Genomic DNA, 24,274 nt, shown 5'->3' with positions numbered 1-24,274 from the left:
GTCTGCCAAATGGTACTTGATGAGTTAAAATTAAGTTTGTTTCCACATCTTGGCTATTGTGAATTGTTGCAATGAACATGAGAATGCTAATATCTTTTTGAGTTCTTGATTTCAATTCTTTCAGATAATTACCCAGAAATGGAATCGCTGGATTGCATGGTAGTTCTATTTTGAAATTTTTGAGGAACCTCCGTATAGTTTTCCATAGCAGCTTTACCATTTTGCATTCCCACTAACATTGTACAAGGGTTCCAAATTCTCCATATCCTCAGTAACACTTGTTGTCTTTTGTTCTTCTGATAATAGCCAATCTGATAGGTGTGAGGTGATATCCTATTGTGATTTTGATTTGTATTTCCCTGATGATTAGTGACACTGAGCATTTTTTCATGCACTTGTTGGCCATTTTTATATTTTCTTTGGAGAAAGGGCTATTCAAGTCCTTAGCCCATTTTTAAAGTGAGTTATTAGTTTTCATGATATTGAGTTGTGTCGATTGTCAGAAGAATGGATAAAGAAGATGTAGCATATACACATAATGGAATATTATTTAGCCTCTAAAAAGAAGGAAATCCTGTAATACGTGACAATGTGGATGAAACTTGAGGACTGAGCTAAATGAAATAAAGTTGCAGAAGGACAAATACTGCATGATTCCACTTATAGGAGGTATTGAAAATAGTTAAACCCATAGAAACAGAGGGTGGAATGGTGGTTGCCAGTTGCTGGAAAAGGGAAATGGAGAGTTACTTATCAAAAGACGTAGAATTTCAGTTAAGCAAAATGAATAAGCTCTAGACATCTGCTGTATAACATTGTACCTAGAGTCAACAATACAGTATTGTGCACTTAAAAATTTAAGAGGGTAGATCTCATGTTAAGTGTTCTTCACACACACACACACACACACACACACACACACACACACACACATTGTAGTAGGTATTTCTCTTCCGTCTATCCTCCCTCCCAGAGGCTCACATCCAAACATCGAAACAAATGTGTCAACAATTGACTTCAACATCAGCAGCAATAATGCTCTTTTCTAAGCAAGGAAATGTCTTATCCCTGGCATTTCTCAGGTCAGCATACTTGCAGACTCTTTTTTTTTCCCACTTATTGCTGGTAGCCAGGACCATTAATTCAGAGGAAGAAGTAATACTGGTTTTTTATTTTTCTTGGTTTAGGCTTTAAACTGAGAGCATAACGGTCCCATCTTGGTTAGAAGTCTTTCCTTTTCATGTGTGAATTTTTCCCTCTCTGGCTGCAGCTGGGGATATCCTGGATTCAAGTGCACTTATAAATGAAACAATGTACAGATTTCTTTCAAGATTCTAAAGGTATTTTATAAATACAGATTTTGAAGAAAAAATATTTAGCATAACCAAACGTTTACCCATTTAGTAATTTGAAAGCATAGGATTTTAGCACTTTACAAAAGCTTTCATAAGACAGCTCCTTTAACACAGTATTTGTGTTTATCTGCCATTGCACCCAACAGCAGCATCTACAAACAAGTCCAAAAACTTGTTGACTCTAGCTTTCAAAGAATGGAAAAATAACTGAAATAATTTAATTTAAAAATGTGGTAAAACACACATCACGTAAAATTTACCATCTTAACCATTCTGAAGTGTATAGTTCAGGCATTAAATACATTCACATTGCTGTGCTGTCATCGGCACCGTCCATCTCCCGAACTCTTTTCACTTTGCTAAACTGAAACTCTGTGCCCGTGAAAGAATAACTCCATACTCTCCCCTCCCCATGGTCCCTGGCAACTGCCATTCTACTTTCTGTGTCTATGAGTTTAACTACTCTGGGTACCTCATTTAAGTGGAATCATACAGCATTTGTCCTTTGGTAACTGATTTATTTCACTTAGAGCCGTGTTCTCAAGTTTCATCCATGTTGCAACTTGTGTTAGATTTTCCTTCCTTTTCAGCGCCAAGTAATATTCCATTATATGTATGTACCACATTTTGCTTATTCATTCATCCATGGATGGTCAGTTGGGTTGTTTCCACCTTTTGACTATTCTGAATATTGCTGCTATGAACACAGGTGTACAAATATCTGTTCAAGGGCTTGCTTTCAATTTCTTTGGGTCTATATCCAGAAGTAGAATTGCTGGATCATATGGTAATTCTATTTAATAATTCAATTTTTTAAAACTTAAAAACATTTGTAATAATATTGTATGAGTCCTATTATATGAAGGTCACAAACAGGAAAACCTATCATATGGTGATAAAGTCAGAGAGGTGGCTACCTCTGAGCAGGGGAGGCTGACTGGACAGGGCCAGAAGAGAACTCTCCAGGGTGATGGAAATGTTTTACATCTTGATCGGGATAGAGGTTACACAGTATACGTAAGAATGCATCAAGACATACATTTAAGCCATATCGTACATTTTACTTTATGTAAATTATACCTAAACAAACTCTCAAAGATACTTAACAGTGATATTTTAAAGCTGATATGGCACAGAAAACTCAAAGCCACGATATATTTAAATTTAATTTTAATATAGATAGATAGGTATGAAATAGGTTTTACATATTTAAAAAGCATTTGTAATATCTAAGTAGGATAAATTTTCCCAGTTCACCAGGCAGTTTCAGGAGGTTCCATATATCATGCTAGAATATAAACGCCCTTTTATGGATAAATGTTTCCTTTTGCCTGTAATTCCATGGATAAAGAACAAAAAAAGAGCAGAGTTTCCAAGGATATGTTTCCTATGTTAACCATTGAAAATTTATATCATTAACAATTGAGGGAAGGTCATAAGTGTATACATTAAATTTATCTTTACATCTGAGTAATCAATGCTTAAATGAGTCACTATTTCAATGCAGTTCATTTTTATTCTGCAATTCTGAGTATATATATATATATATATATATACTTATGGTTGAAAAGAACTTTGTTACCACAAAGCCTGTTAGGGAAGGCTGCCAAACAAACACTAAAAAGTACCTGCCCTCGTATTTCTTCTATGAACAGCTTGTCTAACCCACAGTAAATTCAGAAACAGAAAATTAAAGATAATTCTTCACTGCTAACCCAACCAAATAATTCTGTCATTCTAGAAAAATGGGTGTATTTTGACTTAGAATAATGTATGCCTGGCTAATTTACCTCTCGACAATAATGCAGAAGAAAAAGTGACCTAAATGAAGGAGTTGTGGTTAAAGCATAAAGGAAGAATGAGTTATAGACCACCAATAAAATTATGAGAGAGTAAGCTGAGATTCAATTTGGAAAATTCCATCAGGGAAAAAAATAGTCAGAAAAGATCTTCTGGTGAGAAGAACTGGAGACTTACGTGTACAGCATCTGCCTGGCCTACCGGCTCCTTTGCACCCTGTGAGGCCAGCAGCAGAGCTTCCCGAGAGTCAGTGCCTTTGCGTCCTGAATATGTGTCCCTGAAAAAGATGACTCCATGCCCAGATAACACAGCAGGTACAGAAAAAAGAAAGCAAGACGAATAAAAGGGCAGAGACCTTTGTGTATAATGAATGATCAAGAAGTTTGGTGAGTGACCTGCTTGTAACGACACACACAGAGAGAAGAACTAGTTCCGACAAAATCAGATTAGTTATGGATAGAGGAAGAGTGAATTATCTTGTACGATAGGCCTAGTCACACCAGCTGCCTGTAGAATCTTGCACGGGCATTTTAATGAGCTCTCGTTATCTCAGAACTGGGTTAAAACATCAGAGAACAGAAACTTCTAAGAATCAGAGTCCTAATTCTTCACGGCATTTGGTCATGCGAACATCAAGCTAACCTTTCTGTCACAGCCAGAGACTGGGCTTGTCACAAAGGTGAGTTCGGCACAGCTTCTCCAGTTTGCTACTTAGAAAACATACCATCGAATCCCTAATAACAACAGCCTTTGCTATTTATAACTGCGTTCAAAGCTTATTTACTAATTACAGCGTTTGAACTGCACGTTCACCTATCTCCCATTCCATAAATCCATGGGAATAAAGCAGAGAGAAGGGGCGTGGGAGAGGGAGAGGGACTTACTTTAGTTCTTAAATAGCTTTAAAAATTAACGTTGAATTGTCACAAAAGAATACTTGTAAAATATGTGTATGGCATAAAGAATCATGATAAAGTGACTGTTAATCCTTTGCTCAAAACCTCCCAATAGTGTCACGTCTCCCTCAGAGGAAAACCAAAATCTTCCTTGAGATCCACTCCCACCTGGCCCCTCCCACCTGGCCTCCTACTCACCTTTCCCCCACTTGGCTCCAGCCACCTGACTTCTTGCTATTCCTGGAGGGCTGACTTCTCCCATCTCAGGCCTCAGTCCTTCCTCTGCCTGCAGCTCTCCAGCTGAGCCACACGTCCTCAGGGCTTCACCCCAATGCCACCTCCACAGCCAGTGTTCCCTGGCCACCCTATATACAATTTCAACTCACCCCAGTCAACACTTCCTCATCTCCTTCTGTGCTTCATTTGTAAAATTCTTAGCATCTATCACTAAATAACATATACTGTTTATTAATCATGTTTGTTGTCTATCTCTAAGCACCAGAAGTTAGCTCCAAAAAACAGAATGTCTGTTCTGTTCACTGTCATTTCCCCTGACACACAGAGAGCTCTGAATAAGTATTTGTTGAGCGCGTACATGAGGAAACACCCCGTATCCAGCACCCAACTGAAGGAATAGGACAAATCCCCTGCATGACCCTCCTCCATTCCATCCTTTCCTCCTCGATCAGAGGTGGCCATGAATCTTGTTTATCACTCCCCTGCTTTTTAAAAAAATACTGTGTGTATCTGAAACACAATATGTGTTTATATGCCTACAAATATACTGTTTAGTTTTGCATACCTTTGATTTTCTATAAATGCAATCATTACGTATGCATTCTTCTGCGATTTGGTTTTTTCATTCAACAGTGTGTCTTTGAAGTTCATCCATGTTACGTGTAGCTTTGGTTCAGTTTTTGCCACTGTATAGTATTATACTGTATGATTATACCACCATTAATTTATCCATTTTTCTGTTTATTGATATTTGGATTGTATTTGGTTTTAGTGTTACAAAAATTGTGAACATTCTTTTATTTATTTATTTATTTTTGCCTGTATTGGGTCTTCGTTTTTGTGCGAGGCCTTTCTCCAGTTGCGACGAGCGGGGCCACTCTTCATCGTGGTGCACAGGGCTCTCACGGTCGTGGCCTCTCCCGTTGCAGAGCACAGGTTCCAGACGCACAAGCTCAGTAGTTGTGGCTCACGGGCCCAGTTGCTCCGCGGCATGTGGGATCTTCCCAGACCAGGGCTCGAACCCGTGTCCCCTGAATCAGCAGGCAGATTCTTAACCACTGCGCCACCAGGGAAGCCCCTCTGTGGACATCCTTATACACGACCTTGCGATTGTGTGCTTCCAGATCTGGGGCTGGACTTGAAAGGTTGTAGGGTCTTCTGTTCTTAGTCTTTATTGGATAGTGTCAAATTATTTCCAAAGAGATTGTTCCAACTTACATTTCCATCAGCACTGCTCTGGTTGCTCCACATTCTCACAATAACTGGATATTATCAGACTTTCCTAGTTTTGCCAATCTGTTGGCAGTAAAACCACCTCGTGGTTTCAGTCAGTGTTTCCTTGATTATCAATGCTATTAAGTGTCTTTTCTTTGGCTCTTTGGGTTTTTTCCTCTGTAAGTGCCTCTTGACCATTTTTTATTTGGTTATTTTTTTCTATTGTATTTGTAAGCATTCCTTACATATTCTGGATAAAAATACCTTGTTCGTTAAGAATGTTGCACTATATCCTTCTGATTGTGGGATTGTGGGATTTTTACTTTATTTATGTTTTCTTTTTGTGAACAGAAGTTCTTAATTTTAGTGTAATTAAATATATATTATTTTCTTTGTCAGGTATCCTTTTTAACTCAGAAGTTAGATATCTGATACTGTCTTCTAATTGTTTTATAGTTCTTCCTTTTATATTTAAGTCTTAATACACCTGGAATAGATTTTTTTAGAATGATGTAGGGGGGTCCAACTTCCTGTGTATGACCAATTGTCCAAGCACTATTTGTTGAAAAATCCAATCTTCCCACTGGCCTGCAGATGCCAGTTTCACAATGTATCATTTCCATATTTGTTCGGGTCTTTGTCTTTTGTTCCATTGATCTGTCTACCCTTTTACTCAACATTTATCCTTTTAATTTAATTTTCATTTTATTGTGGTAAGAACACTTTATATGAGATCTACCCTCTTAACTTTTTTTTTTTTTTTTTTTTGCGGTACGCGGGCCTCTCACTGTTGTGGCCTCTCCCGTTGCGGAGCACAGGCTCCGGACGCGCAGGCTCAGCGGCCATGGCTCATGGGCCCAGCCGCTCCGCGGCATGTGGGATCTTCTCGGACCGGGGCACGAACACATGTCCCCTGCATCGGCAGGCGGACTCTCAACCACTGCACCACCAGGGAAGCCTCATATTTTTAACTGCATAATACAGATGGTTATCTACAGGCAAAATGTTATACAATAGATCTTTTGAATTTATTCACCTTGCATAACTGAAACTTTATACCTGTTAATTAACAACACCTCATTTAAAAAACACTTTAGAAAGCTACTTCCTTAACATAACAATAATACTTCTCAGGAACCAATGCTTAATGATGAAAGACTAGAAGCATTTTCATTTACACCGGATGCTCGTTATTTATTATAATTTAAGTTGTTCTGAAGGTGTTAAATAATGCAACAATTCAGTAACAAGTAATACACAGCTGGGAAGGAGGGGGCAATATTCTCTTATTTCCAGATGCTATCACTATATTTATGAAAAAAACATTGAAAACAATAAGAGATTTCTGTAAAGTGGTCAGTTATAAACATTATATGCAAAATTCAGCAGATTCCTTTCTGTGGAAACAATTTATATCACAAAAGAGAGTCTACTCACAAAAACAATAAGAGACTAAATATCTAGGAATCCCAATAGTAACTAACAGCAAATACCTATTGAGGGTGAGGGATTTTTTATGCTATCACTTAATCCTCAAAGTAAACTGTGGTTATGTGTTATTACTATACTCATTTTGTAACTGAAAGACCTGAGCTGCGGAAGGGTTTAATAGCTTCCCAAGATCATTCATAGACCACAGCAGAGTCAGGATTTGAACCAAAGTTCATGATCTTAACCACTAGGCAAGAGTGCCACTCTACCTTTTACAAAGAAAATCATAGGACTCTACTAAGGGATCAGAAAAATGCCTAATTCAGTGGACACATGTGAAGAGGGTGGCTGCACGTAATGAAGGATGTCAGTTCTTATCAGATTATATTTGAATTAATGCAAACCCAATAAAATCCTGACACAACTTTTTTTAATGTAACAACTTTATTGATTTATAATTATTCATATCAGGATTTTTTTCTTAATTTGCCAAATGATTCTAAGTTCTAGAAGTCTAAACATGGAAATTCTGACAAGAGGAGGGTAACTTTTCTAAGCTGATACTAAAATATACGATAAAGCCATATTTATTAGAATAATGAGGTACTGGGGTAGAAATAGACCAGGGCCCCCAAGCTGGAGCAACTTTGCCCCTCAAAGACATTTGGCAATATCTGGTGACATTTTTGATCGTTACAACTCAGGGATGGGGTGCTACTGGCACTGGGTGGATAGAGGTCAGGGACGCTGCTAAAAATCCTACAGTGCCCAGGACAGCCCCTCACTCTCACCCCAGCCCGTAATTTGGCCCCAAATAAAGAATAATCTGGCCCCCAAATTTCAATAGTGCCAAGGCAGAGAAACTAAAATAGACAAGTGAATAGAACAGAGTAGAGAAAGTAGCATTAGACCTTAGCATCTATAGAAATATAATCTAATATAAAGGTGTCATTAAACCAGTGGAACATTATGATTAATTAATGAACCATTTGAAAAAAAAATTAAAGTCAATCCTAACCTCATTTCTTACACCAAATCTGACAGTGCATAAAGGTTAAAAACATCTCCACAGAATAAAAACAAAGAAAAAAATAAAAACCACAACCTGGGGAAAATAAGTGCAATATATAGGTCAGACAAAAAATTAATATCCCTGATATACAAAGAGTTTTTATAAACTGATAAGGAGAAGACAAACCACACAGATAAAATAGGCAAAGCACATAAACAGGATGTTTAGAAATTAAAAATATGTATAAATATAAAAATGAACAGTGAAAATTACATATAAAAAACAAAATATATAAAATGTAATAATGAAGTATAATAATGAGAGATGCAAATTAAAATGAGATATCATTTTGACAAGCAAAAAACCAAAAGCCCGCAATGACTGAAGACACAGACTTTTCAGTCAAATCTGGAACAAATCCTGCAAAGCCCTCTCTTACTGGCAGTAATAAGTATTACTAGCAATGTAAGCCTTCCATCCTCCAGTCTTGGGAAAGCTACAAAGGGCATCCACTGCGATTATGGTTACATAATGAATAGTCTAAATTTATGTGGCCCAAATGCTGGATTAACAGCATTCTTTTTAGACTGACCTTATTTGACTGTATAAATCTATGCAAATTCATTTTTTCTGGTGCAAATTTACTGGAGGCAGTATCAGGAAATTTTATTAGCTGTAATGATTTATTCAGGCCTCTAGAGTGCCATTTATTTCCCAGTAGAAAAGTAGTTTAGAATATTTCATTATTCAATGATTTCCCCCTAAAATCCATTAAATTCAAGTTAAAAAAAAAAATCTCCTATGGGGCTGCAAACATCCTTAATGGTTTGGGCCACAGCGTTATGAATATTTCTGAAGAAATGATATTTGTCCATATCCCTAGTATCTTGAATGGAGCTATTCTATATGAGAGAGAAAAAAATTCCCTCCCCATTTGCTGTCCCTAAATTAAAATTCATGATTTGGTAGAGCACTTGAATACAACGCTTGTTTCTTATGTCTGTGGGAATTGTGATTCCCAGGCAGCCTGACGTCAAGTGAAACCCAAAATCTCAGTGCAGAAAACCCCCCAAAAACCCAAATACCCACTGCTGCCTGGGTCCTCAGACACCATTTCCGTGAGGCTGAAGTTGCCCAGTGGGCCAGTAACAGAGGGCCGTCAAATAGCACAGGTGGGCTGCGTGGACTTGCCACAAAAACCTGTCCTCCAGTCACACGTCACATCTTGAGACAGCCCAACCATGAGCACCGTTGCTCAGCTCAGGTCCCCAACAGTCACAACTGCTGGCAGGAGGAAAGGCAGTTCTCATGAACCTGCTCTCCTTTCTGAGCACAGGGATGTCACTAAGGCCCATGGGTTGGATGAAAGAATGACTCAGAAACCAAAGCATTTAGAAGAGAAAAGAAGACGTTTACTCGCAGAGAAGTTGCAAGGAAGTCATGCTTCAGGAAGATCAACTCATTAAATAAAACACCCAACAGGAATTTAAGAAAAAAACATAAGATTACCAAAGTCACCAGGCGGATATTAGTCTGTTAATAGCGAACCTATTCACAAAAACTGGACACATCTTTAGCCAACATCTCTGCAAAAGTGAAGGATAAAGTTATTCTATTATGGAGCTAACTTACAGAAATGCTCAAAATCTTCCACTTGTTCCCCAACTTTCTTGAAATGAATGAATTCCAAAGTCCTTACCACATCCTACAAGGCTGGTCTCTCTTCTCCCTGACGTTATGTCCTCTCACTTCCTCCCTTGTGCTCTGACCAAACTGTACCCTGTGCTGTTTTTCAAACACACAGGCTCTTACCTGAGGCAAATATTTGTTGAATAAATTCGTGAGCATGAGTTTGAAAGTATGAGAAACAAGGACTTGCAGAAAGATCACCAGTTGTTCCTGTGGCTTCCCACGTGGATTCTAGAGAGGTGGCAGTGACTGGGTTTCGAGAATGGTGCTCATCAGAGCAGTGGAATTCCACAAAGGGCCTGGGGATACAGGCCTGACAGCCTTTAACTTCTCCTCTCTCCTCGGTTCTTCTCAAGAAGAGGCATCGTCTCCTGCTTCCCCGTCACCTGGCGACACTGGGGAGCCTCCTTCACCAGCGATCCTCGCTGCTACACTAGCGTTACGTGGGTATCTGTACAGTAATTCCCTCCTGGGCATGAAATCTTGCCCTTCAGTGCTCTTCTGCAGCCCAGCCCCACTGTGCTATTTTTTTCTCAACCTCTTTTAAAGTATTCTCTGTCTGCTGAGCAGGCTATTAAGGTGTCTGAATATGTCTATGCATGTAGGACTTCTTGGGGACAGGGGGTGGGTAGAGGGAAGAGGCCTTCTTTCACAATATCTCAAACTTCATTGGCAGTTATATAAAGCTTGGTTACATCCTAGAACTCCCAAATGGTAATCACAAGACTTGTCACATGCTACTACTTAGTAAAAGGGATCAAAAAAGGAAAGAGTTAAAATTCGTCAGAGCCAGTGAAGATAGCCTGGTTGTTGTGAGCTGTGATAAAAAAGAGGGGGGAAAAAACCCACCAAGCTAATAATTGGTGCTGCAATTTTTCTTTTTTCCCTAGTTAAGATATAGCCTTGTGATCGATCTTTGTTTCTCAACCTTGGCTGCACACTGGAATCATTTGAAGATCTTTAAAGAAAATACTGATGCCTGGGACACACCCCCGGGATGCTGATGTAAATTGGGCTAGAGAGTGGTTTAGATGTTGGGATTTTCAAAGCTCCTCCTGAGATTCTGGTGTGTGCTTTAATATCACCAGTTAAAATGATATGGAATGATATGGTATAATCATTTATAATGATGATGGCACAATGCTTAATTCAACCGGATACCTATACTAACAAGTACAATTGGCAAATCTTTGAGATCACACATAAGTATAGGCACATGTTGAGTCACTGCGCTGTAGATACCAGTTGGTGTGTTTTACAGAGAATGAAGGGTATCTGAGAATCCAGCATTCTAAATACCTTAAAGGAGGATATTAAGGAGGTTTCTTCTTTTTTCTTAAAACTATGCCTATTTAGCTGCAGGAATAGAGGTGCAGGAAGTGGAGGGGAAAATTATCAAGTGACAGTAAATATTAAAATCTTGGAGATCAAGTAGTGTTTCACCACAGTTTGCTCTTCTTAGAAATTCCAAAATTTTATCATCAGCATTAAAACATGTATTTTATTCAAGAAGTGAGAGGTTCAGGCTCTCAGTTCTTGAATAAAGATGAATGAATGTATTGCTGAGGTACCTCACTCGAAATTGTGGAGTAGATATCATTGGGGCATTGAAAATGTGTATTGAAAATGCTTTTGATCTCCTTCACGTAAACACACTTCCTCTCAGAATTTAAGCTCACTTCTCTGCACACAACATGCTAAACACACGTTCCATGGCCATGACACGATCATATTCAAAATGTCACCACTTTTGTCAACACAGTGTCAGGATCAGAAGGCGTTTTGTTGACCCGCTGTTCTTTGCAAATCCAGGCACGCGTTAACTGGACTTCTGGTGCCTCCCGGTTGTGTAGTCACAGCCTTTTTGCTGTCTGTACTGATCCCAGTACACCTTTTCCAATTTATCTTATGGTTCACTAACCTGTCGTTTACTCTGTGGAAGTCCTTCCCCCTGGAGCATGGACTTTCAGCGGGAGGAGGAAAAGTCATCAAACGTCTCCCCTCGCACGGCTTTACGTGTCTGGTTTTCTACAGCTATGTGCCTAGGGTACACACAGTGATAGCAATTCCATGGGGTGGTATGCTGTTTGTACCGATGGGGTTCAGGACATGCTGCCCCAAAATATGACACCTTGGCATATTGAACATTTTAAACTGAAGGAATTTTAGAAATGGCATGTACAGGGAGGACTTTCTGCCCTTCCCTGGAGCACCCTATGTGAGAGGTGCCCTCCCTCTACCCAGAGGAAGGGACGCAGAGAGGAATGTGAATGAACAGGCCTTGATAATTTTCCCCAGTTTATTACACTTAGCTCATCCTCTTTGCCCCATCACATCTTCCCATGACTTTCCACTCCTCATCAAACCTAGCATAAAACCACTCAAGCTTAACTGTTTCTTCAAGTCCTCATTTCCTTACGAAGGCTCCTGTGTCATATAAACCTTATATTAAATAAATTTGTATGCTTTTCTCTTGTTAATGTCTTTTATTACAGGGTTCCCAGTCAACGATGTAAAGGGTAGAGGAAAAATATATTTTTCCTCCTCTATAATGCTATGAAAGTCCAACAATTTCATCTGATAAAGGAATTTCACCAATAGCTTATTCTGTGCTCTCTCAAAAGTGTCTGTCTCTGACCTTGGACCTCGTTTTGTAAACTCCTCTGTGATTCTGTGACTTGTACCTGTTTTTGCTACAAGGAACGTGAGCTTGAAAAATGCCTTTGCGTTCTTGATCTCATCCGCTATTAATAAACCTCATACTGGAAGGTATGACGTTTTGCTTGTTTTAAAAAATACTCAATATACTTAACAAAGAGGTCACTATGTTCTGCTTAAAAATGAAAGGACAGTGTCAAAAACTTTACGCTACTTTTGGAGAAATATTTGTATACTGGAGCCCTGAAGGAAAATGGAAGATGTTTTGCCATTCAGTTAGTTCCTCTCATCCTTCCAGATTCATTTGACTCAGAGCTGGTTTTGTGTTTGTTATATTATTCTGTACTATGGTATTTGCTACTATTTTCATCTCTGATTTTCCATCTCAATGAATAACTTTTGAGCCATTGATCCTTTTTCGTAAAATTGGGGCTATATCAAACACAAGAGTAACAACAACTTAGGCAAATTAACAAGTTCAGTTGACAAATAAACCCACAAATGATGTGGGAATCTGAGAACTGCTCTTGTTAAGTAAAATGGTTGCTGAGGCTAAAGGACTTGTTGGATCCTTACAGTACATGCTGCAGTTGTTAAGAAGGGAACCAGATTTCTGTGGAAATCATAGCAAGTGTTACATTCCATATTTATCAAAGGCATGTGAACACAATTGTTTCATCTCTTTATTCCTCTGAAACTGCCAAACCACATGCTTGCCCCTTGACAGATCCCCCCTGTGAAGTGTGGAACAGAAAACTCCACAGGGATAGGACTGTGCCTGTATTTTGCCCAGCCGGGTACCTGGACATGGTCAACTCTGTACGTACCTGCTGAAGGAGTTAATACATCCACCATCATCAGCCTCAATAGGTGAAGTGTTCTGGATTTCTCCCACTTTATCATCTTCTACTCTCAGAACCCTATGCATGTTAAGAAATGTAAAAAGATTATACTTTTCTGCCTACTCAAAGGGCACAAGGGATAAGAGTCACACCTTGAGCCCAGGATGACAAATCGATTTTGATTTGTGTATCAACAATAAGTAACTGGTAGTGACTGCCTGGATTATTGGAGTGAGAAGGATTCTGAGGTCACATCTGATTTCAGTGGGAAAAAGGACGGTGATCAATTAGTAGTGGGACTGTGGGTTGGGAGTGAAAATTGGCATCACATTTTCCATTCCCATCTTTAGTTAGTTATTTTGCAGTAAAAAGCTGAACACTTTAAGTGCCGATGGTGGAATTTAAGGTGCCAGCAATGAGGGAGAGGAGTGATTGAGAACATCAGCCATTCGATGGATTCTCCAAAAATCCCAAGGCTTCACCTGCCTACAGCCTGCTCCATGCAGGATACTAGGTGAGGCTCTGGGGACAATAAGTGACACAAATCAAGAGTTCCCATACCTGACTGGATATCAGAAATTCCTATGGAACTTTATTATGTCAATTCCTCAGCTGAGACCTATTGGCTCATACACTCAGGGGCAGTATCTAGGATTCAGTATCTAACAAAACACCCTGTGATGACTCGGATTCACACGCGAGTTTGGGAGACAGTGATAAAATCTACTCGGGAGAACCAAAACCTGAATCCTTCCCAGCAGGATGCCGAGGAAGGTGTTTGTCAAAGCTGCTGCTTAAGGATTCTACACAGCAATGAAAGATAGTATCTTCCTAGACTCTGATGTCCTGATATCTGGTTGTCTCTTTTTGTGATGCTAGCAGTCATGGGATAATCATTGCTTAGCTCCTTCTAGGGTTTAAAAATAATGATATTCAACTTATATCATTCCTTTTTCATATTTTAGCTGGAATAGTACTATAAAGAGAAATTTGCCTCTTTACTATTACTTGCCTCTTTAGTAAGTATTTAATTACTCTGAGTTACAGTTCATATAGAAAAGGCAGGATAAATGATCAATTTCCCATTTATTTGTCAATTTTCAAAGTAATGAGTTTAACATCCTTCAAAGGTGATTAATAAAATTTTGTTTTTATTTAAATTATAAGTTGGAACTCATGGATAAAATATACTTAAATTCTTTCAGTCCTTTGCCATATAACTACTGTCTATTGATGCTTGTTTTGTTCTATCTGCAACCAGTAGGAGCTTCTAAGGAGTTGTTGGCTTCTCAGTCTTTTTGACATGATCCTACTAACACTTGATAGTTTCCCTGCTTTGGGGTCTGAAAAAATGTTCTATCTTTCTCTTTTATGTGGAATCAGCCATTGCTCCAAGGAGCCTTGGTTCTTTTTAACAGGAAATAGCATTTAGAGGCCACAATCTGCATGCTAGGGGTGTTCATCACTACTGGGTTGTCATTGTTTCTTTTTTGTAAATTATTTTTATTTAGTTATTTATTTTTGGCTGCGTTGGGTCTTCGCTGCTGCGTGTGGGCTTTCTCTAGTTGCACTGAGCGGGGGCTACTCTTCCTTGTGGTGCGCAGGCTTCTCATTGCAGTGGCTTCTCTTGTTACAGAGCACGGGGTCTAGGCATGCAGACCTCAGTAGTTGTGGCACGTGGGCTCAGTAGTTGTGGCTCATGGGCTCTTGAGCACAGGTTCAGTAGTTGTGGTGCATGGGCTTAGTTGCTCCGCAGCATGTGGGATCTTCCTGGACCAGGGATCGGACCTGTACAGGTCCCCTGCATTGGCAGGCAGATTCTTAACCACTGCACCACCAGGGAAGCCCTGTTTCTTGGCCTTTAAGAAGCTGGCTTTAAAAAAAGCTTTTTTAAAGATGATAAAATAGATTATGAGTTCACACTGGAACTTCCAAGTCAAATTCAGTATTATAAGATTTTACATTAGCTCATTAATTTTTCATCTGTACATTTTTTCTCCCCTGCCAAAACTATCAGTTCTCAATGACACCAACTAATTCACCTTTTGCAGTATTACTTAGTGACTCTAGAGCCAGACTGTATGGATATGAATCTTGTCTCTGTCATTGACCAGCTGCATGATCTTTGGCCAGTCACTTAACCTCTCTGTGCCTCAGGTGTCTCATATGTATATAAAACCTACCTCATAGGGTTGTTGTGAAAACTGAATCAGAAAATGTGCAAAGCCCTTGGAATTATAGCTGGCATACTGTGTATGTTCAATGGATTTTAGTTATAAAATCTGCTGACTTCTTCCTGACTTAGATTTTTGTATGAGGTCATGTAAACCTGTTTAATCTTCTTCAAATTTATTTTACTTCTACTAACTAAACCTAATAATATTCCCTCTTACAGTGCAACCGATCTGATCAATATTACCCACTCAACAAATAACCCAGTAATTTACTTGCTAAATGACTATATTGCCAAGCTTAAGTTTAATACTATTGAAAACAAGTGACAAGTGATTCATATTTCACTTTCAACATTATATTCAAAGATTCTACACTACATATAAACCAATTATATTTTTATTTATAAAATAAATTATATATACCACAATTCTGTCTCCAACCATGCACATTTATACATAGCACTTCAGATAAAACTGTTTTCAGGTTAATCCAGTTTGTAAGAAACGTTTTTCTAAAATACACTATTCTAGTTAGTCATACAACAACATATTTTGATTGCATTGGGTACTAGATAAGGACTTTAATGTAATTATGATTAAAATGTTCAAGAAAGTAGATGAAGAGATGGAGTATTTCACTAGAAAGCTGTAATTTATAAAGAGGAGCCAAGTAGAAAAATGTAGAACAAAAATGCAATAACTGAAATTAAGAGTTCAGTAGATAGGTTTAATAGCAGGTCAGAAACAACAGAAGATTAGTATACAGGAATATAGGTCAGTAAAAAGGTCAGATTAAAGGACAGAGAGAATACAGCTGATACATATAGAAAAGCACATAAACAAAATACGGGACACAAAGACAAAGCTTGATACATTTGTGCTTGATGTCCCAGAAAGAGAGAGAAATATAATGAGTCAGAAGGCAATATTTGAAAAGGTACTGGCTGAGAATCTTTTAAAATTGATGAAAACCACAGAAGACTCCAAATAACCAAAGTGATCTTAAGAAAGAAGAGCATAGTTGGAGGAATTACACTTCCTGATTTCAAATTGTATTACAAAACTGTACTAATCAAAACAGTATGGTACTGGCATAAAAACAAACATATAGGCCAATGGAACAGAATAGAGAGCCTATAAATAAACCCAATCATATATGGTCAACTAGTTTTGACAAGGTGCCAAGAAAACACAGTGGGGAAAGGAAGTCTCTTCAATAAATGGTGTTGGGAAGACTGGATAACCACCTGCAAAAGAATGAAATTGGATCCTTATCTTACAGAATACACAAAAATCAACTCAAAATGGATTAAAGACTTAAACATAAGATTGACAAAGACTGAAATTATAAAACTCTTGTAAGAAAAATTAGGGAATAAGCTCCTTCACATTGACCTTGGCAATGATTTTTTTGAACATGACACCACAAGCTCAGGCAACAAAAGCAAAGGTAAACAAGTTGGACTATATCAAACTAAAAAACTTCTGCACAGCAAAGGAAACAACCAACAACATGAAATACAACGTACAAGTTGGGAAAAACATTAGCAAACCGTATATTTGATAAGGGGTTAATATCCAAAGTATATAAGAAACTCATACAACTCAATAGTGAAAAAACAAATAATCTGATTTTAAAATGGTCAAAGGGGGTTTCCCTGGTGGCGCAGTGGTTAAGAATCCGCCTGCCAATGCAGGGGATACGGGTTCAATCCCTAGTCTGAGAAGATCCCACATGCCACGAAGCAACTAAGCCCGTGCACCACAACTACTAAGCCTGTGCTCTAGAGCCCATGAGCCACAACTACTGAGCCTACATGCTACAACTACTGAAGCTCGCGTGCCTAGAGCCCGTGCTCCACAAGACAAGCCACCCCAATGAGAAGCCCGCACACCGCAAGGAAGAGTAGCCCCTACTCGCCGCAGCTAGAGAAAGCCCGCGCGCAGCAACGAAGACCTAATGCAGCCAAAGATAAATAAATTTTAAAAAATAAAAGTGGTAAAAGGACCTGAATAGACATTTTTCCAAAGAACACATGCAAATGGCTAACAGGTATATGAAAAGGTGCTCAACATCATTAATCATCAGGGAAATGCAAATCAAAACAATGAGATATCACCTCACACCTGTTAGAATGACTGTTGTCAAAAAGACGAGAGAGAACAAACGTTGGTGAGGATGTGGGAAAAAAATGGAACCATTATGCACTGTTAGTGAGAATGTAAACTGGTATAGCCACTATTTAAAACAGCATGGACATTCCTCAAAAAACTAAAAATAAAACTACTGTATGATCCAGCAATCCTTTTTCTGGATATATACCCAAAGGAAGTGAAATCAGTACCTTGAAAAGATTTCTGTGTTATGTTCACTGCAGCTTTATTCACAATAGGCAAGATACAGAAACAACGTAAGTGTCCATGACAGATGAGTGAATAAAGAAATTGTGATATAGATATCGATAATGGAATATACTTCAGCTTTAAAAAAGAGATCCTGCCATTGCAACAGCACAGGTAAACCTGGAGGACATTATGCTAAATGAAATAAGCCAGACAAAAACCCCATGATTTCACTTATATGTGGAATCTGAAAAAGTCAAATACACAGAAGCAGAGAGTAGAATGGTGATTACTGGGAGTTGGGGGTGTGTGAAATGGGGAGAATTTGGAGTTATATAGGATGAACACATATACATATCTAATGTGCAGCATGACGACTATCATTAATAATACTGCATTGAATACTGGAAATTTGCTAAAAGACTTCAGGTACTCTCATCACACACACACTGAAAATGGTAACTATGTGAGGAGAAGATATGTTAGTTAGCTTTACTGTAATCATCAGTTCATGATGTATATGTATATTAACTAAATGGAGGGATATACTATGATCATGGATTGAAATAATCAATATTGTAAATATGTTAATTTGCCCCAAACAAGCTACATGGAAATGATAAAAGTTAAAGAGGAGTAATGACAACCTTGAAAAATAAAAGTAAAGTTGGGAGGGCTTGCACTGTCAGATGTCAATATTAATTATAATGATACAGTAATTAAGATATGAGCCTAAAGATAGACCAAAAGATCAATGAAACAGAAGAGTCCAGAAACAGACCTACAGATATGCAAATCATCCTATTTACGATAAAGATATCAATGCAATTCAATGGGGGAAAGGGTGATCTTTTCAAGAATGTATCCACTAAATATCCATATTGAAATGGATCTTCCTCTTACCTCACACCATATTAAAAAAATCAATTCCTTGGTTTTAAAAATAAAACACTAAAGCTTTTGTTAGATACTATGGGAGCTTATCTGAACGAATTTGAAGTAGTAAAGGATTTCCTAATCAGAACATTAAAAATATAATCCTTAAGAGGAAGACTGATAAATTGAACTTAAAATGGATTAAAGTTAAGAACTTCTATTTATCAAAAGACACTATTAAGGAAGCAAAAAGGCAAAGGCAAGCAGCCAAGGAGAAAATATTAGCAATATGTATATCCAGCAAAGGATTCATATCCAGAATATATATTAAAAAATTTACAAATCAATGACATATAGAGAAACCAATAATGGGCATAAATGTTTAGTAATTACAAAGGAGGATATGTAAATGCCGTGTAAGGACATGAAAAGATGCTTTCTCTATCATTTGTCATCAGATAAATTCAAATTAAAACCGACATGAGATATAACTACACACTCACCAGAATGGCTAAATCATTGATAGAAGGACTGCCAATACCAAGCGTGGTGAGGCTGTGGAGGCAAAAAGAACTCTCCAATGCTGACAGCAGTGTGAATGGCTGCACTCCCCTGCAGAGATTCCTGGCAGTTCCTAGCAAAGCTGAGTACGTGCACACTTCATGAATCTGCAAGTCCATTCCTAGGTTTATACTTGAAACAATGCACACAAAATATACACTCAAAAATATTCATACATACAAAAATATTCATAGAAGCATTATTTGCAATAGCTTCAGACTAGAAACAACCTAAGTGTCCACCAACTGTAGAGTGGATAGATAAATAGTCATGCCAAAGAACTCTACACAACACTGAAAAAGATCAAACTATTGCTATTTGCAACAACAGACATAACGTTGGCCAAACTGAGAATGAATAAATGCTGCATGATTCCATTTGTATCAAATTAAGAAAAACAAGCAACATTAAACTACGGTAATAGAAATCAGAATAGTGGTTACCTTATTAGTAATTTGTAATGGTTGAGAGGAGCACAAAGGAGATTTCTGTAATGCCATTACTGTTCTCTTAAAAAAGCTTTACATAGGTGTGTTTACTTTGAAAAAAAACATTGAGCTGTACATTTCTGATTTGTGCACTTTCTTGTATGTATGTTTATTTCAATTAAAATAAATAAAAGCAAACCATGGCAGTCCCTCTCCTGGGGGCTTCTATCCTATACGGTGACCTGGGTAACACCATGTACATTAAGTGTAGTTTTCCAGCTTTCACTGTTTCTACCAACATGTGATTCACCCACTGGCCCCATTTATCCTCCTTCTAACCTCTCCAGTAGTGTGGCAGACCAGCCTGTCGTCAATGGAGTGAACCACAGAAGGAGAGGACATAAAGTGTGAGGATTAAAGATGCAGAGAACCCCTGAAACATGAGTTACTCTGACGACAAGAGCTACAAAGAGATGGCAGGGTTTGGCCCCATTCAGTGCAAGAAGTATCAGCACCTCAGAGATTCATTAATCATAGCATTTTTCCATAGTTACATAAAAATGGAATGCTTCTAACTTTAAAATCAGTTGTCATAGAACTGACTATTGTCATTTTGCTGGGAGAAGTAATCAAAATTTAACATAAAGAATTATTACAGAAACCACATCAAATGTCACCCTATAAAACACTAATCAAGGTGTTTATTTAACCCTGTGACATTCAAGTTACCATATCTCTATTTTTTTTGAATTTATTTATTTATACAGCAGGCTCTTATTAGTTATCTATTTTATACATATAAGTGTATGTACATGTCAAAACTAATCTCCCAATTCATCCCACCACCCCCCTACCCCCGCTTTCCCCCCTAGGTGTCCATACACTTGTTCTCTACATCTGTGTCTCTATTTCTGCCTTGTGAATTGGTTCATTTGTACCATTTTTCTAGATTCCACATGTATGTGTTAATATACAATATTTGTTTTTCTCTTTCTGACTTACTTCACTCTGTATGACAGTCTCCAAGTCCATCCATGTCTCTACAAATGACCCAATTTTGTTCCTTTTTATGGCTGAGTAATATTCCATTGTATATATGTACCACATCTTCTTTATCCATTCATTCGTCTATTCATGGGCATTTAGGTTGATTCCATGACCTGGCTATTGTAAATAGTGCTGCAATGAACATTGGGGTGCATCTGTCTTTCTGAATTATGGTTTTCTCTGGGTATATGCCCACTACTGGAATTGCTGGGTCATATGGTAATTATATTTTTAGTTTTTAAGGAACCCCCATACTATTCTCCATAGTGGCTGTATCAAGTTACATTCCTACCAACAGTGCAAGAAGTTTCCCTTTTCTCTACACCCTCTCCAGCGTTTACTGTTTGTAGATTTTCTGATGGTGCCCATTCTAAACGGTGTGAGGTGATACCTCATTATAGTTTTGACTTGCATTTCTCTAATAATTAGTGGTGTTGAGTAGCTTTTCATGTGCCTCTTGGCCATCTGTATGTCTTCTTTTGAGAAATGTCTATTTAGGCCTTCTGCCCATTTTTTAATAGGGTTGTTTGTTTTTTTAATATTGAACTGTATGAGCTGTTTATATATTTTGGAGACTAATCCTTTGTCCATTGATTCGTTTGCAAATATTTTCTCCCATTCTGAGGGTTGTCTTTTCATCCTGTTTGTAGTTTCCTTTGCAATGCAAAAACTTTTAAGTTTCATTAGGTCCCATTTGTTTATTTTTATTTCCATTATTCTAGGAGGTGGGTCAAAAAAGATCTTGCTGTGATTTATGACAAAGAGTGTTCTTCCTATGTTTTCCTCTAAGAGTTTTATAGTGTCCAGTCTTACATTTAGTCTTTAATACATTTTGAGTTTATTTTCGTGTATGGTGTTAGGGAGTGTTCTAATTTCATTCTTTTACATGTAGCTGTCCAGTTTTCCCAGCACCACTTATTGAAGAGACTGTCTTTTCTCCATTGTATATGCTTGCCTCCTTTGTCATAGATTAGTTGACCACAGGTGCGTGGGTTTATCTCTGGGCTTCCTATCCTGTTCCATTGATCTATATTTCTGTTTTTGTGCCAGTACCATATTGTCTTGATTACTGTAGCTTTGTAGTATAGTCTGAAGTCAGGGAGTCTGATTCCTCCAGCTCCGTTTTTTTCCTTCAAGATTGCTTTGGCTATTTGGGGTCTTTTGTATCTCCATACAAATTTTAAGATTTTTTGTTCTAGTTCTGTAAAAAATGCCATTGGTAATTTGATAGGGATTGCATTGAATCTGCAGATTGCTTTGGGTAGTATAGTCATTTTCGCAGTATTGAGTCTTCCAATCAAAGAACATGGTATATCTCTCCATCTGTTTGTGTCATCTTTGATTTCTTTCATCAGTGTCTTATAGTTTTCTGAGTACAGGTCTTTTGTCTTCTTAGGTAGGTCTATTCCTAGGTATTTTATTCTTTTTGTTGCAATGGTGAATGGGATTGTTTCCTTGATTTCTCCTTCTGATCTTTCATTGTTAGTGTATAGGAATGCAAGAGGTTTCTGTGCATTAATTTTGTATCCTACAACTTTACCAAATTCATTGATTAGCTCTAGTAGTTTTCTGCTGGCATCTTTAGTATTCTCTATGTATAGTATCATGTCATCTGCAATGACAGTTTTACTTCTGCTTTTCCAATTTGATTCCTTTTATTTCTTTTTCTTCTCTGATTGCCATGACTAGGACTTCCAAAACTATGTTAAATAATAGTGGTGAGAGTGGATATCCTTGTCTTGTTCCTGATCTTCGAGGAAATGTTTTCAGTTTTTCACCATTGAGAATGATGTTTGCTGTGGGTCTGTCATATATGGTCTTTATTAGGTTGTGGTAGGTTCCCTCTATGCCCACTTTCTGGAGAGTTTTTATCATAAGTAGGTGTTGAATTTTGTCAAAAGATTTTTCTGCATCTATTGAGATAATCATATGGTTTTTATTCTTCAATTTGTTAATATGGTGTCTCACATTGATTGATTTGCATATATTGAAGAATCCTTTCATCCCTGGGATAAATCCCACTTGATCACGCTGTATGATCCTTTTAATGTGTTGCTGCATTCTGTTTGCTAGTATTTTGTTGAGGACTTTTGCATCTATATCCATCAGTGATATTAGTCTGTAATTTTCTTTTTTTGTAGTATCTTTGTCTGGTTTTGGTATCAGGGTGATGGTGGCCTCATAGAATGAGTTTGGGAGTGTTCCTTCCTCTGCAATTTTTTGGAAGAGTTTGAGAAGGATGGGTGTTAGCTCTTCTCTGAAGGTCTGATGGAATTCATCTGTGAAGCCATCTGGTCCTGAACTGTTGTTTGTTGGAAGAGTTTTAATCACAGTTTCAATTTCATTACTTGTGATTAGTCTGTTCATATTTTCTATTTCTTCCTGGTTCAGTCTTGGAAGGTTACACCTTTCTAAGAATTTGTCCACTTCTTCCAGGTTGTCCACTTTATTGGCATAGAGCTGCTTGTAGTAAGTAGTCTGTTATGATGCTTTGCATTTCTGCAGTGTCCATTGTAATTTCTTCTTTTTCATTTCTAATTTTATTGCTTTGAGTCCTCTCCCTCTTTTTCTTGATGAGTCTGGCTAAAGGTTTATCAATTTTGTTTATCTTCTCAGAGAACCAGCTTTTAGTTTTATTGATCTTTGCTATTGTTTTCTTTGTTTCTATTTCATTTATTTCTGCTCTGACCTTTATGATTTCTTTCCTTCTACTAACTTTGGGTTTTTTTTCTTCTTCTTCTCCTAGCTCCTTTAGGTGTAAGGTTAGATTGTTTATTTGAGATTTTTTCTTATTTCTTGAGAATAAGAAATAATTTTATTCTATAAAATTCTAATAAATAATTTTATTCTATAAGAATCCCTCTTAGAACTGCTTTTGCTGCATCCCATAGGTTTTGGATCATCGTGTTTTCATTGGAATTTGTCTCTAGGTACTTTTTGATTTCCTCTTTGATTTCTTCAGTGATCTCTTGGTTATTTATTAACGTGTTGTTTAGCCTCCATGTGTTTGTGTTTTTTACGTTTTTTTTCCCTATAATTTACTTCTAATCTCATAGTGTTGTGGTTGAAAAAGATGTTTGATATGATTTCAGTTTTCTTAAATTTACTGAGGCTTGATTTGTGACCCAAGATGTGATCTATCCTGGAGAATGTTCTGTGCACCCTTGAGAAGAAAGTGTAATCTGCTGTTTTTGGATGGAATGTCCTATGAATATCAATTAAATCTATCTGGTCTATTGTGTCATTTAAATCTTGTGTTTCCTTATTAATTTTCTATCTGGATGATCTGTCCATTGGTGTAAGTGAGGTGTTAAAGTCCCCTTACTATTATTGTTACTGTCGATTTCCTCTTTTATAGCTGTTAGCATTTGCCTTATGTATTGACGTGCTCCTATGTTGAGTGCATATATATTTATAATTGTTATATCTTCTTCTTGTATTGATCCCTTGATCATTATGTAGTGTCCTTCCTTGTCTCTTGTAACATTCTTTAAAGTCTATTTTATCTGATATGATTATTGCTACTCCAGCTTTCTTTTGACTTCCCTTTGCATGGAATATCTTTTTCCATCCTCTCACTTTCAGTCTGTATGTGTCCCTAGGTCTGAAACAGGTCTCTTGTAGACAGCATATATATGGGTCTTGTTTTTGTCTCCATTCAGCAACCCTGTGTCTTTTGGTTGGAGCATTTCATCCATTCACATTTAAGG

This window comes from Phocoena sinus, chromosome 16 (assembly GCF_008692025.1).
Source record: "Phocoena sinus isolate mPhoSin1 chromosome 16, mPhoSin1.pri, whole genome shotgun sequence".
Lineage (NCBI taxonomy): Eukaryota > Metazoa > Chordata > Mammalia > Artiodactyla > Phocoenidae > Phocoena > Phocoena sinus.
This window is presented reverse-complemented; position numbering follows the sequence as displayed.